At 44.9% G+C, this 15,640-nt stretch overlaps 1 long non-coding RNA gene across 2 annotated transcripts; it reads left to right on the top strand.

Moving 5' to 3' along the window:
- Positions 1-12,827: 12,827 nt before the first annotated feature.
- LOC139837614 (uncharacterized) lies at positions 12,828-13,483 on the top strand. 2 transcript variants are annotated; one of them, XR_011754171.1, is made up of 3 exons: positions 12,828-13,088; positions 13,164-13,303; positions 13,394-13,483. It is a non-coding gene; the product is annotated as an uncharacterized lncRNA (long non-coding RNA). The 2 variants fall into 2 exon arrangements; XR_011754172.1 differs by having other exon boundaries at positions 13,415-13,472.
- The last annotated feature ends 2,157 nt before the right edge of the window (positions 13,484-15,640 follow it).

Raw genomic sequence — 15,640 nt, 5'->3', positions numbered from 1 at the left:
CTCGCAACAAAAATATAGAACTTCGACACCAAAACACTCGGGGGCTTGTAACCCATCGATGGAAAAATAAATATACCTTCTTGCAACAAGAAGAAGAATCTTCGAGATAGCAAAATAGTATAAACTCTAGCCAGAGGCTCGGGGGCTCCAACAATATAGGCTGCTTTACAATATAAACAAATTCTTCGGAACCAAAGAGATCGACAAGATATAGACATAATTTCTCGCAATATAGTATAGTTCAGTTCAGGCCTAGTATACTATCTATGGATAAACCTCTGGTTGTGTTGTGCTCAGCATAGGTTCCCTTGATGAAGAATTCTGAATCCATCTGAAGAAGTTCATCCATCATTGCCTCAGCCACAGGAGTAACCATCTCATTGATTGAGTCAATGTTATTTTTCCGCCGCGATTTCTTGGCCAAGCAATCAGCAACAATCTTCGTCAGGTCCAACTTGGGATGGCAAATGTGTATCATAATCATGGCAAACCTTGCGCCAACAGTCAATTGAGCTCGCACAAAGTTATGAATACGAGGAGCATCTCTAAATTTCTCCATCAGTCCAAGAAGAGTTTCGGGAGCCTCATCTCGAGGAAATAAAGTCTTGTAAACAAGGGTTAAGGTTCTCGTGCAGAAATTGAGAAATTCGCGCACCTGACAAGCGCGATCTTGGAACCTGACAATTTGCTGGGTTCGCCCAGGAGTGGCCCAGAAAAGACATCCATGGTTAAGAGAAAGATTGACGAGGAGATTCGTCCTGACATTCACTCTTTCGTCTTCAGCGGCAGCGTCGAGAACCGAGCCTATTAAGCGACAAAGCAAGAAATCTAAGGGGAGGCACAGTGACAAAAAGAAAGAAGCAGTGTGAGGTTGGAAAAACATACCTAGCATATCCGCGCTAGCTTCAATCATTAGCTCGAGCATGCTATTTTCTCGAGTAGTCACTTTCTCAGCTTCCGACACAGCAGCATCCTTGGCAGCTATGGCCTCTTTGGCTTATTGAAGAGCGATTTTCTCTCTCTCAGATGCTTTTCGAGATTGTTCCATCATTGCCAGAGTTTGTTTTTTCATGGATTGAAGTTGCTGTCGAAGTTCTTGCAAATCTTGCGACAAATGTTTGCTTGAAGAACCTTCAATGAGATTATCATCGACTAGTGTTTTCTTCGAGAAGGAGGAAGCGGGAGAAGTATCGGCAGCACGAGGACTGGCAGAGTAGTTATCAAAAATCAACTGGAAAAGAAAATTTCAATATCAAATGATCGCGCAAGACAGAATTCCATTGATCTTCAGGAAATTTACATAGATATTACAGAAGGAGTTCTTCAAAAGGACTACTAAGGTAATTGTCGCCAAAGCTAATATGGCGACAATAGCTAAAGAAACAGAAAAATAAAAAAGAAGAGGCATTCAACTAGACCTCCGGCTTTGATGAGCTAGGAGTTGCAGATGGCTTGATCCCGAGATAGGCCAAGATTTTCTTCGTGTTGGGCTTGGCTGCCTTGATCAAAGATCGCCATTTTGTTTGCTCTATCTGGTCTGTGTCGCCTACTTTCGCCCAGTCAATAGTTTGTTGGCTATCAGCGACCAAGGCAACAGTGCTTTCGACAGCAATCTTCATGTTCTCTTGGCGCATCTTCAGTCTAAGATCTTCTGGTGGATTGAAGTCCTTGGCAAGAGCAAGGAAAGTCTTGGGCTCCTCTTTCTTCGGGAAGAAGTAGGGGAATAGCCTTGATAATCCTGTGTCAGCATGCTCCATGCCTTCGCGAACTTCGGTTCCATGAAACTCCAGGAAAGAGAGTGCGTCAAGGAGAGGATCATTGTCGGGATCTTCAAGCTCAAATTCTTGGTTTGTTTTACCTGCCACAGGAAATATATGTTGGTCGACAGCAAGCAAGGAAAAGTAAATTTACGAAAGATAGAAGAGATCGACAAGATTACCAAGGAAGCGCCGGTTCTGCGTGTTCAAGCGCTTGATGATAGCCTGTTCACGAGTAGCCTGTGCAGCCTTGTGTTCGTTCAAAGCAGTTTCAGCGTCATCAAGTCTTTTTTGCAGATCTTCGACACTAGCAGCTTTTGCCTTGGCCTTATCAGCCTCTGCTCTAGCTTGGCTAGCATCAAGTTCAGCTTTCTTGCGAGTCGTTTCACTTTGCTCCAGTTTCTGAGCAAGAGTGTCGACAAGCTTGTTGGCTTCTGCAAGTTTCTCTGCCAAAATAGTAAAGAATCGTCAAATTTGCGACAAAACAAGAGCAAGAAGTTGTGAACAAGGGTCATCAAAAAGTTATTACCTTCAGTTTTGCTGGCATATTCACGGTACCCAATGAATTGGGCACCGATACGGACAAGCTCTTTGATCATAGGCTGTCAAAGAAGGACAAAGAAAGAAAACGTCGGTATGGGAAAAATATGAAGGTATAAAGAAGCAAACGGAGCAAATATAGATAGCGACAAGCAAATTAAGAACTTACATCATCCAAGAGAGGATTGGAGGAGCTACCCAATTGGAGGGTAGGCTCCACGATCGTTTCCACCCTTGTCCTTTTTGGTGAAGGGACAAGAGGGCTTGAAGGAGGAGTAGGAGCGCCAACGTTTTGTTGAGGAGGCGAGGATTCCTCTCCTTCAACGGGCGTCTCCGAAACAATTAAAGTATGTGACGTACTCGTTCGAGCAGTCACATCAAGAGTTGGTACTTCTTCCTCATCATCACTGCGATTAAACATCGATAGCATAAAAAGCAAGATAGATAAAAATCTTCGAGTACAAAAATAAGGGGAAATGAAGTTGACTTACGAGCTGATGAGGGATTCAAGATATGGATCATAAGTTGCCTTCTGACGTGAAGGACCAACTTCTTCGGCTTTGGAGGTGCCGGAATCTTCGGCATCATTCCTCTTCCTCTTGTTCCTTGGAGAAACAGCTGGAGGAGGAGATTGTGCCGATACAGTGCCTTCGGAGGCAGCCTCCTTTTCAGAAGATCCCGCAGATTTTAGAGAATCCACGGGTTCATTAACAAAAGAGGGAGCATCTTGATTGTCGTCGGTGACAACGGCCCTTTCCTCGACTTCTCCACCTTCAGGAAGGGGAGGAAGCGAGATAAGATTTGGGTGGTTCTGTAAAAAAAACAACAGGGGAAGATGTCAATAAAGGAATAACAAAAAACAATGAGATGGCAAAGCAATAACAAATCAAGTGGCAAAGTTTACCTTGGGAAGTGGATTGGTGGCGCTGAATGGTTTTACACGGCAAGAAGAAGGAACAGGATCTTTTTTGCTGAGGGAGGAGATCTTTTTTCCAAGTCCTTGACCTCTAAATCCGCCGACAGCCGATCTACGTCCTTGTCGCCAGCATACTTCCAGAGAGGGTATTTGCGAGCTTGAAGAGGCTGCACCCTAGTTCTAAGAAAATACACTGTGATCTGAATACCTGACAGCTCTTTGCCGTGAGTATTTTGCAACTCATGGATGCGAGTCATCAGGGCCTCTGTCGATATTTTTTCTTCTTCGGTACCTTCTGCGTCCCAGGAGCGGTGGCGAAGGATTTTTTCGGCGCCATCGAAAGGAGGGATGTTTGACGTCGAAGTAATCGACGGTGGGGCGAACGGAAATTACAACGCCGCCTATATTATAGGCGACATTGGGAGAGCCATTACGGCGACAGAAGAAAATGCGCTTCCATAGCGCCCAGTTAGGCTGGACGCCAAGGAAGGCTTCGCAGAGGGTGATGAAAATGGAGATGTGGAGGATAGAATTTGGCGTGAGGTGGTGAAGTTGCAGACCATAAACGAAAAGCAGTCCGCGGAGGAAAGGATGAATGGGGGCGGAGAGACCGCGGATGAGGTGGTCGACAAAACTTACCCGATACCCGATTGGAGGGGTTGGGTAGCTTTCTTCACTAGGGAAGCACAGCGCCTTGGGCTTCTTGCTGATCCCCAGCTTCTTCAGGAGATTGATGTCCTGGGTGGAAATCTTGGACCTTTCCCACTCCGTGGCTCCCAGATCCACGGCAGCCATTGATGATTCCGGCGTGTTGTGCCTGGTCAACCGACGCGGTGGCATCAACAATGGCGCAGGAATGCAACTTGGAGAAGATGAGCTTAGGGAATTGTGGAGCGCAGGAGGAGGTTTTGCAGAGGAGAGCAGGAGAACGGCGCGAGCGGAAGTGCTCGAGGAGGAAGAAGGAGATCTTATATAGAGGTGTGGCGAAACGGCGGACCGTTGGATGGAAAAAGTGTGCGGCAGATGATAACCACGTGGAGACAGGGGTAAAAAAGTATTTTAACATTGAGAAGTTACGGTACGTGCGCCAGGAAAAGCGGAGGACGTGTGTCCCCCACCCGCACGACGTGTCAAGATAATGGTTACTTTGGGCCCGCAAGGCAGCGGGAGAAAACTTCTCGCGATTTTCGGACTAGAAATCGTGGCTATCGTCAGCAATAACGTCACCTTTTGCAGGAAAAAATTCGCCTCAACAGTTTCATAAAATAGGCGACTTGACAAAATATTGGTGAGCCTTTGATCAAATACAAGTTTTTGATCAAATGCTCGGGGGCTACTTTGAAAAAATGAAAAGATCAAGAAAGACAAAATAGAAATGGCGTGAGCCTATGATCAAATACAAATATTTGTTCATAGCCTCGGGGGCTACTCCCATCGGGAGCGCTGTTCGCGCACCCGAGAAAATTGTAAAACTTCGGGAGAGAAAGAAAATATAGCGGCATAAGACGTGGAGCCTACATCCAAGCACAAGTCCTTGGCTGTAGCCTCGGGGGCTACTCCCATCGGGAACGCTGTTCGCGTGCCCGATGAAATTATAAAAAAGAAAGAAAGAATGAAAAGAAGAAAGATAGAAGAGCAAAAGAGTGTATTTCAAGTTATAAATAACTCTGCATATACTCCCATCGGGAGAACAATTTAAGTCATTTTGACTCAATAAAATGTGCCATTCCAACAGCCGAATAAGCACTCGACAATATATTCTCAGAACGCCAAAGTTGCGATCAATTTCTGAATGCCGCAAAACTTTGCGAAGGTAAGACCCCAGATCCGTTCTGTGAGGCGTGGCGCCGTCTCTGACGTCGGTTTTCTACTTTTATCCGTATCAACAGATACGAAGAAAAATCCTAACGGACGCGTTAGGTACCCAATAAATTTGACTGGGACTCGACAGAATGGTAAGACCTTAAGCGGCACCTGTCGAAGTTTACACCAGTATCCCGAGATCATGTCCAGGGACGTGATCTTGAAGTAGGTTTGCGGATTGCCACTAGAGCAGTTAACTAGTACCTGATCCATCAGATGAACTAGCCCCAACTACCATTATCCCTGTACAATATAGAAATTTATGTGAAGAAATATAGAAAAGTTAAAGTTATCGAATAAAAATAAACAGTGGAGATTTTCCCTGACTCTACGATTCAAGCAAAATCTCGGGGGCTACTGACATAGGCATCCCAAATGGGCCTGCCGAAGATGGTACCCGGGGTTTACTGAAGGCCCACTACTCGAAGAATAAGAAGATTCGGAAGCCCAAGATATTATTAAGGAAAGCTAGAGTTGTAATAGGAAGCATTATTTGTAATCTTGCGGGATGAATGATACGTCTCCGACGTATCGATAATTTCTTATGTTCCATGCCACATTATTGATGATATCTACATGTTTTATGCACACTTTATGTCATATTCGTGCATTTTCTGGAACTAACCTATTAACAAGATGCCGAAGTGCCAGTTCCTGTTTTCTGCTGTTTTTGGTTTCAGAAATCCTAGTAAAGAAATATTCTCGGAATTGGACGAAATCAACGCCCAGGTTCCTATTTTGCTCGGAAGCATCCAGAACACACGAGAACAGCCAGAGAGGGGGCACAGGGCCACCAAACCCTAGGCCGGCGCGGCCAAGGGGGGGCCCGCGCCCCCTATAGTGTGGGCCCCCGTAAGTCCACCGACCTTGCCCTTCCGCCTATTTAAAGCCTCCGTCGCGAAAACCCTGATACGTTCGACGAAACCAGAGAAAACCTTCCAGAGCCGCCGCCATCGCGAAGCCAAGATCTGGGGGACAGGAGTCTCTGTTCCGGCACGCCGCCGGGACGGGGAAGTGCCCCCGGAAGGCTTCTCCATCAACACCACCGCCATCTTCATCAACGCTGCTGCTCCCATGAGGAGGGAGTAGTTCTCCATCGAGGCTCGGGGCTGTACCGGTAGCTATGTGGTTCATCTCTCTCCTATGTACTTCAATACAATAATCTCATGAGCTGCCTTACATGATTGAGATTCATATGATGATGCTTGTAATCTAGATGTCGTTATGCTAGTCAAGTGAATTTTACTTATGTGATCTCCGGAGACTCCTTGTCCCACGTGTGTAAAGGTGATAGTGTGTGCACCGTGTGGGTCTCTTAGGCTATATTTCACAGAATACTTATTCACTGTTATGAATGGCATAGTGAAGTGCTTATTTATATCTCTTTATGATTGCAATGTGTTTGTATCACAATTTATCTATGTGCTACTCTAGTGATGTTATTAAAGTAGTTTTATTCCTCCTGCACGGTATAATGGTGACAGTGTGTGCATCCGTGTTAGTACTTGGCGTATGCTATGATTATGATCTCTTGTAGATTATGAAGTTAACTATTGCTATGATGGTATTGATGTGATCTATTTCTCCTACATAGTGTGAAGGTGACAGTGTGCATACTATGTTAGTACTTGGTTTAGTCGAATTGATCTTTCATGCACTCTAAGGTTATTTAAATATGAACATTGAATTGTGGAGCTTGTTAACTCCGGCATTGAGGGTTCGTGTAATCCTACGCAATGGTGTTCATCATCCAACAAGAGTGTAGAGTATGCATTTATCTATTCTGTTATGTGATCAATGTTGAGAGTGTCCACTAGTGAAAGTATGATCCCTAGGCCTTGTTCCTAAATACTGCTATCGCTGCTTGTTTACTGTTTTACTGCGTTTCTACTGTCTGCCATATTACCTCATTCAACTATACACCAATCCTGGACAGCAAAGCGCTTTTCTGGTGTTGTTGCTACTGCTCATATATATTCATACCACCTGTATTTCACTATCTCTTCGCCGAACTAGTGCACCTATTAGGTGTGTTGGGGACACAAGAGACTTCTTGCTTTGTGGTTGCAGGGTTGCATGAGAGGGATATCTTTGACCTCTTCCTCCCTGAGTTCGATAAACCTTGGGTGATCCACTTAAGGGAAACTTGCTGCTGTTCTACAAACCTCTGCTCTTGGAGGCCCAACACTGTCTACAAGAATAGATGCTCCCGTAGACATCAATGAATTAGAAACCTTCCCGGACTCTGTAACTTGTACAATACGAATCCCTCGGCTCCGCCTCCTATATAAGGGGGAGTCGAGGGACGAAGAAAGCATCGAATCACTGTCTCTCAAACCCTAGTTTTCATAATCGTCGAGTACTTTTCGGCTGAAACCTTCGAGATCTACTTGCCCTCTACTTCTAACTAAACCCTAGTCTACAACCCGTAGGCATTGACAAGTTGATACCTTGTCACTTGGGGATGCTTGATATGTCTCAAACGTATCTATAATTTCTTATGTTCCATGCTACTTTTATGATGATACTCACATGTTTTATACACACTTTATGTCATTATTATGCATTTTCCGGCACTAACCTATTGACAAGATGCCGAAGAGCCAGTTGTTGTTTTCTACTGTTTTTGGTTTCAGAAATCCTACAAAGGAAATATTCTCGGAATTGGACGAAATCAACGCCCAGGGTCTTATTTTTCCACGAAGCTTCCAGAAGACCGAAAGGATTACGAAGTGGGGCGACGAGGCGCCACCACGCTAGGGCCGCGCGGCCTAAGGGGGCCCGCGCCACCCTAGTGTGTGGGCCCCTCGTCAGCCCTCCGACTCTGCCCTTCCGCCTACTTAAAGCCTTCGTCACGAAAACCCTAGTACCGAGAGCCACGATACGGAAAACCTTCCAGAGACGCCGCCGCCGCCAATCCCATCTCGGGGGATTCAGGAGATCGCCTCCGGCACCCTGCCGGAGAGGGGAATCATCTCCCGGAGGGCTCTTCATCGCCATGATCGCCTTTCGGATTGATGTGTGAGTAGTTCACCCCTGGACTATGGGTCCATAGCAGTAGCTAGATGGTTGTCTTCTCCTCATGTGATATCATTGTTCGATCTTATGAGCTGCCTATCATGATCAAGATCATATATTTGTAATGCTACATGTTGTGTTTGTTGGGATCCGATGAATATGGAATACTATGTTATGTTGATTATCAATCTATCATAGATGTGTTGTTTATGATCTTGCATGCTCTCCGTTGCTAGTAGAGGCTCTGGCCAAGTTGATACTTGTAACTCCAAGAGGGAGTATTTATGCTCGATAGTGGGTTCATGCCTCCATTTAATCTGGGACAGTGAAAGAAAGTTCTAAGGTTGTGGATGTGTTGTTGCCACTAGGGATAAAACATCAATGCTTTGTCTAAGGATATTTGTGTTGATTACATTACGCACCATACTTAATGCAATTGTCTATTGTTTGCAACTTAATACTGGAAGGGGTGCGGATGCTAACCTGAAGGTGGACTTTTTAGGCATAGATGCATGCTGGATAGCGGTCTATGTACTTTGTCGTAATGCCCATTTGAATTTCACACTACTCATCATGATATGTATGTGCATTGTTATGCCCTCTTTATTTGTCAATTGCCCAACTGTAATTTGTTCACCCAACATGCTATTTCTTATTGGAGAGACACCACTAGTGAACTGTGGACCCCGGTCCATTCTTTTACATCGAATACAATCTACTGCAAACATTGTTCTTTACTGTTCTTCGCATACAAACATCATTTTCCACACCATACATTTAATCCTTTGTTACCGCAAGCCGGTGAGATTGACAACCTCACTGTTAAGTTGGGGCAGAGTATTTGGATTGTGTTGTGCAGATTCCACGTTGGCGCCGGAATCCCTGGTGTTGCGCCGCACTACACTCCGCCACCAACAACCTTCACGTGCTCCTTGACTCCTATTGGTTCGATAACCTTGGTTTCTTACTGAGGGAAAACTTGCTGTTGTACGCATCACACCTTCCTCTTGGGGTTCCCAACGGGCGTGTGCTTTGCGCGTCATCAGACGTACCCAGCTTCGGGTCCCCTCGGTGGAGGATCCCTACGTCCTGCTAGCAATCCAGTATATGATCATATGTATGTTTACAGGGTGCCGCCGTAGGCGGAGCTATGGTGTCTATCTGTTATCTATCTGTTGGCCTCCTTCTATCGGGTGTCATGGCTGGCTTTATATATGCAACCAACCTAGGGTTTTACAAGAGTCCTAGTCGACTACATCTTCGGGTTGCCTTGTTGGGCCTTCTCCATATTGGGCCGAGCCAAGCTAGGTATAGTAATAATGGGTACCCGAAGGGTATACCCATGTCAGTAGCCCCCGAGTGTCTAGGGAAGTCGAAGACTTGCGTAGAGACTCCAAGCATAACTATCTCCGAAGTCGAAGAAATACAAGGCGAGGTCCATGTCGAAGTTCATGTGTAGCGTAGATGATGTCTCGAAATTATTTTTCTATCGGGTGCGCGGCCAGCGCTCCCGATGGGAGTAGCCCCCGAGTCTATGGGCAAGTGCTTGCACTTGCGCATAGACTCAAGTTGTACTACTCGATGAAGAACTTGACTATATTTCTAGGTGCAGCCCCTCTTTTTATCGACTCATGTTGGAGGTCTTAATGAAATCCAGCATTCCCGATGGGAGTAGTCTCCACTCGAGTCGCAGAGTCGAGTTGAGTTTACAAACCTTTATATATTTACCTGTTAAGACAAAAACACGAAAAGTCGGGTCGAGTAAACTATTTTGCTATCTTGTCTTATTCTGATATACATTTTTCTTCATGAAGCCGAAGCTTTGGGTAAACAACTTTGCTATATTTATTTGAGTCGCAGAATAGGATGAAATCGGATGAAATCTCCAGACTTAATTTCTTTGTTTTTCTTATATTTCGAGTACACGGAAACACTATATTTTTCTCGACTTCTATATTGCACAGGGATATTAGTAAATAGGGCTGGTTCATCCGAAAGCTCGGGTATCAGTTAATGCACTTGTGGCAATCCGTATAAACCTACTTCAAACTCGCGTCCCCGGACACGAATTCGGGATACTAGCGTAATTCGACATGTGCCGCTTAAGGTCTTACCAGATGCCGAATTCCAGTCATGTTTTATCGGGTACCTAACGCGTCCGTTAGGATTTTTCTTCGTATCTGTTGATACGGAAAAAAGTAGCCAAGCGCCGTCAGAGGCGGTGCCATGCCGTGCAGGTCGGATCCTGGGGACTTACCTTCGCAAAATATTGCGGCATTCAGAGATTAATTCGCGACTGAGGCGCTCTAAGAATATATTGTCGAGTACCTTTTGTTCGGCTAATGGAATGCTCTATTTCTTCTGGGTTGCTATGTTTTGTCGAATAGGATCTTGAAGCTCCTTCTGTATTGACTTGCTATATTAATTTCATTTATTCGGGTGCGTGACCAGCGCTCCCGATGGGAGTAGCCCCCGAGGCTACAGGCGAGTGTTTGCACTTGGGTGTAGGCTCAACTTTCTTTATCGACTTCCTTGAAGTATGCTTTTCATCGAATATGCGACTGGAATAAATGACGAGTATATGGACTCAGAGATTTTTCCATTCTCTTTTTTTATCAGGTTCCTCCTTGAAGAGATTTTCGTCGAGTTCCTCCTTGAGTAAAATTTCTTTGGGTCATCCTTGAGGAAAATTCTTCGGGTCCTCCTTGAGGAAAATTCTTCGGGTCCTCCTTGAGGAAAATTCTTCGGGTTCTCTCTTTGAAAACAATTTCGTCGGGTCCTCCCTGAAGAAGATTTCATCGGGTTCTCTCTTGAAGAAATATTTGTAGGCACAACTCTTCTTCTGTCAACCTGAGATGTATAGTGAAGAAGTATGGCGCAGCCCCGAGTGTCGGGTACGGCGAAAGTAAATGATAATTGACTTTATGTAAAACAAAGGAACACTTAGCTTATTGGGCACGATGAAGTTGATGCGATGAAGTCTTCGAGTGCCGAGAAGAAGTCGAGCCGAAGTAGAAACCACCAAATAGCGAAAATAGATGCCGCCATATTGTTCATGAAGAAATAGCCGAGCCCCCGAGCGCTTCTAGGGTGATATCATTATTATTGCTTAGACGCCGTGTCACAGTTGTTATTCGGGGCGAAGTCGTTGTTGAGCCCCCGAGTGTTAGTCGTGACGTCGGAAGAAGTTGACGGAGTCGCAACGTCATATAAGGTGAAGCATATGAATCCGCCGATATTATACAGGATGAATCCATTGGCCCGAAGAAAATAAGTCCAGTAATAGTTATAGATGATAAATCCATTTAATCCCAGAGATGCGTCGGGTAGTATTATAATAGAAGACACCAATGATAACCCGAAGAAAACCAATCCAGTAAGCCAAAGAAAATAAATCCAGCAAGTTGAAGAAGATAAATCCACTAAGTTGAAGAAAATAATCCTAAGCCGAAGATAATAATTCCACTGAGCCGGAAAAGATAATTACATTGAACCGGAGAAGATAATTCCACTAAGCCGAAGAAAAGTAATTCACCAAATAACCGAGTATATTTATGGTAACGAAGTAATGGCGCAGCCCCGGATGTCGGGTAAATTTACTATATTGATGCAATGTTGCAGCCTCCGATTATTCGGGTGTGACGAAAATGAATAACAATTGACTCTTTGAAGATGAACACTTAGCTTTTTTATCGACTACAGCGGCGCCTGATCGGAAGTAGTCGATGTAGTCGAAGCGGTGGACACATTAGATGTGGCGGATCCCCGATGGATGAGCCCCCAAGCGTAGTGAGCGCCATGGTGAACGGAGTCAACACAGCAGCGGAAGTCGAAATTTTATTGCGATCTGCAGTTATATTGCGGCTCAAAAAAATGGACGCAAATAATAGTACAGACCGAAAATATTTGGCCAGATAACCAAGTAAATTTTACGTGATTGAAAATCCTTGTATTGGATAATGATTCAACATGGCGAATCCATCATTTATTCTTCCTTGTTTGCCCCGACTTGATCCACGCGGGGGTGGCTGATCCTTCGTTCCTCGTAATTTCTGGCGGGGTAGATAATCACGAAAAGTTGCCCACAATTGAATTTTCCTCACAGTTTCCTCTATGCCCGCGGTACCGATTGAATTCGCGGCCAAGCCAGCTCGACTGCACAGATTCTAACGCGCCTAGATCGATTTGAAGTGGAATTTCCTTTTTTTACTGATTTGCAGGGTGACTCCAACGGCCACGCCATGAACATACGACATGAAGCTCCAGGATTGCCATGTCTTGATCCAATTCAAGTTGGTTTTTCTTTTCTTGCTTGAACTTGAAATAGCTTGCTCTGATTTCTTCCATGTGAAGCACCACGTTGGGGTAAATCGAATCCGTGGCCTTTCAGAGAGTAGTACTGCTCGTCTCTATTTTATTGAACCTTACTCGATTTGCGTGTATCTTTTATCTTTAAATAGCAATCCCCCACTACTGATTTTGCTGGCCTGTGGTGAAGCCACGTCACTCCATTTCTTCCAAAACCGTCCGCACGCGCACAGTCTCATCACGCGTTGTTGGGCATGGCTCCCCACTAACATGGGCCGCCAAGTACGGTACCGGCCGACATGGGCCACCAAGCATGCCTGGAAGACGGCCTGCCCATCCCCCATTCCGTCGACCTGGTCAGCGGTTGCAGTATACCCAAAAAAACAAAAACAAAAAACTCTGTTCGTTACTTCGCAGGTGCCAAAATCCCTTCTCCTCCCCATATCTTTGTTCGTCTTCCCCGGCTGCCGCGAAAATCCCTCCTCTTCCCCACGAATCTGCCACTGCGAGTTAATTGCCATCAAAAGACCTGATAAATCCGAGCATTGAAGGACTGCAAACTGCTCAATTGAGCTCATATGCTGCAGCAATTGTGTCCACCTTATAAAGATGTCCCGCTGCCGTACGCATCGACACCCAGAGCGACATCGTTCTCGCCGCCACAACGCGAAGCACCCTCAACGCTGGTACATGTCCGATCCCCTTTCTAATCCCTCATTCAGTTTCTCGCGGTCCCTCAACATACGTTTCGGATCTCACAGGTTCATCTCTTGCTGGAGTACGGCTCGACGTTTATCGACGCACCCGATTGTACTCGATTCAATCACCTGCTACCTTTGGCCCTCTCAATTCCTCCGGATTTCTTGGATTCTCAGACCACTCGCGGGTATTTCTTCCATTGGTATGCATATTCTAATCTTGAGTTGCTAAACTGGAATTCAAAACGCTCTGTCAATTGCAACCTCCGCTTTTCTCACTCAGTTCAGTACAGTTTTCTTATTGTGCTTTTCAGATGGTGAAAGCTTTTGTGTGGCATGTTTAACCAATCTCCATCATTCCAGGTCAACTTCTTTTTAATGTAGGACCGCACTACACGGCGGCGCCGCACAGAGCCCTCGTCCGTGCGACGGTTTTGGATGGGCCCACCCACGTGATTCGGTCGACCGGGTGCGCGCGAAGGACGCAAAAAAACGTGAGCTTCACCGCATGTCCACCGCCAGCTGTACTACCGGCCCCACCCACGCCTGGATATTTCTAACCAACAAACCACGTGGGCCCTACCATAAATTTCGTCCAGGGAGACAACATCACGTGCAAAAAGACTCTCTTCTTCCTGAAGCTTTTGTCGGCCCTACACAGCAATTTCGTGACCTCCCATCACTGGATCTTCTTCTTCCTCACGTTTTCTCCAAAAACAGAACAGAAAACTAGATCTGGGAAGAGAAGAACACGGGAGAGAAGAGGTGAAACACAGTGCCAGGATGAGGTGACCACCTTGTTCAGGGGGAGAAACTACCAGATTTCAAAGGGAATTTGCAGATCTAAAACCACCATCTCCCCATAATTTTTTTGACCCTCCCTTGATCCCCCTAAACAGTAAGTATTTTTCAAGCATCACATGCACTGGCAGAATTTTAGTTCATCCATGAGAACAAAAACCAAAAAGGAACCCCTGTCATGTTCCTAAAACCAACAGCACTTGCCTGGCAGATTCTTGTTGATCATCATGTTCCTATAAACCAAAAACGACATACACTTGCCTGGTAGATTCTTGCTCATCACCATGTCCATCAGAACATACTAAAAAAAGACAGAGTCACACGCACTTGCCTGCTGGGTTTCTAAAACCAATAGTACCACATGCTAAAAACAAGAAGAAAATGCATAACTACACAGCCAGCATTCATCTTGCTTCACTCTCCATTGGTCAGACTTATCTGTGCTTCACTGTGCCTTCCAGAAACAAGAAGAAAATGCATAACTACACAGCCAGCATTCATCTTGCTTCACTCTACTTCCTGCATTACAAAAAACCAAAACAGTATTAGAAACTAATTCACATTTTGATTTGCAGGTTGCAGAAGATGAACATCACAGAATTCAAAGGGCAAGATGTGCCTAATGCTACTTTATCAGTTCAAGTAGCTTCGGCACACACAGGTTAGGCAGTTTTTTAAAAAAACAAGTGATACTTTTTGCCATTACATTCTGCAGCAAAAACCATGCCCAAAAACTAAAAAAGCATGTATGAATTTGATAAAATTTAATTGAAAACTACCAAGTTAATTGTGCCTAGATACCAGATTTAATTGTAAGCAACAAACCAGGTTAATTGTAATAAGCTAATTTCTAAGCATGCTGGAAAAACCTACCAAGTTAATTGTAAGCAGCAACCATGTTTACTCCATCATACTTGCCAGATTTAATTGTGCCCACATAACAGATTTAATACATCACAGTTATCAGCTAAAATGTAAAAAGCAACAAACCAAGTTAATTGTAAAAAGCTAAATCTAAGCCTCATTGAAAAACCTACCAAGTTAATTGTAAGAAGCAACCAAGTTTACTCCATCATACTTGCCACACAAAAAACACCCCTGTTTTACCGCTACTATAATTTGCAGATCTTTATTTGCTTGTACATTATTTTTTGCAAAAAAAGCAGGCATGGACAACGCAGGATCCACCTCCAGGGCTATGTCAGCAGACAGAGCGTGCACTGAGATTACACTTCCACAAGCAAGTTCTGCACAAACTCCGCCGGCTGCACAGAACGATGGGATCGAAGGGAATGCAGAAGTAGTTTCAACTCCACAAGCACCTAGAGCAGACATGAGATTTGATACACTTGAAGATGCTCAGAGGCACTACTTGGCATTTGCAAGGAGGAGAGGATTTGGAATCAGATACAATTACAGGAAGAAATCCGAGGTCACCGGAGAATACATAAGAGCAGCTATGGTTTGCCATAAAGCAGGTCACCAAGCAAAAGAGAAAGAAGATACGCAGAAACCTAAACCAGCTTGTACCGAAAGGATGAAGTGCAAAGAACATTAGGACCGATCGTCCAGCTAGGATGGCGTTGAAATTCAGAGACGGTGCCTGGCTGGTGACGGAATTCTGTGATGATCACAATCACCCTCTACTCAAGAAGTGGTCGTTGACTGGTTTCCTACGCTCACACAGAGACATACCGGAAGAAGACCAAGAGTTCTTAAAAATACTACACACTGTAAAC

This window comes from Lolium perenne, chromosome 3, assembly GCF_019359855.2.
Source record: "Lolium perenne isolate Kyuss_39 chromosome 3, Kyuss_2.0, whole genome shotgun sequence".
Taxonomy (NCBI): Eukaryota; Viridiplantae; Streptophyta; class Magnoliopsida; order Poales; family Poaceae; genus Lolium; species Lolium perenne.
This window is presented reverse-complemented; position numbering and strand designations above follow the sequence as displayed.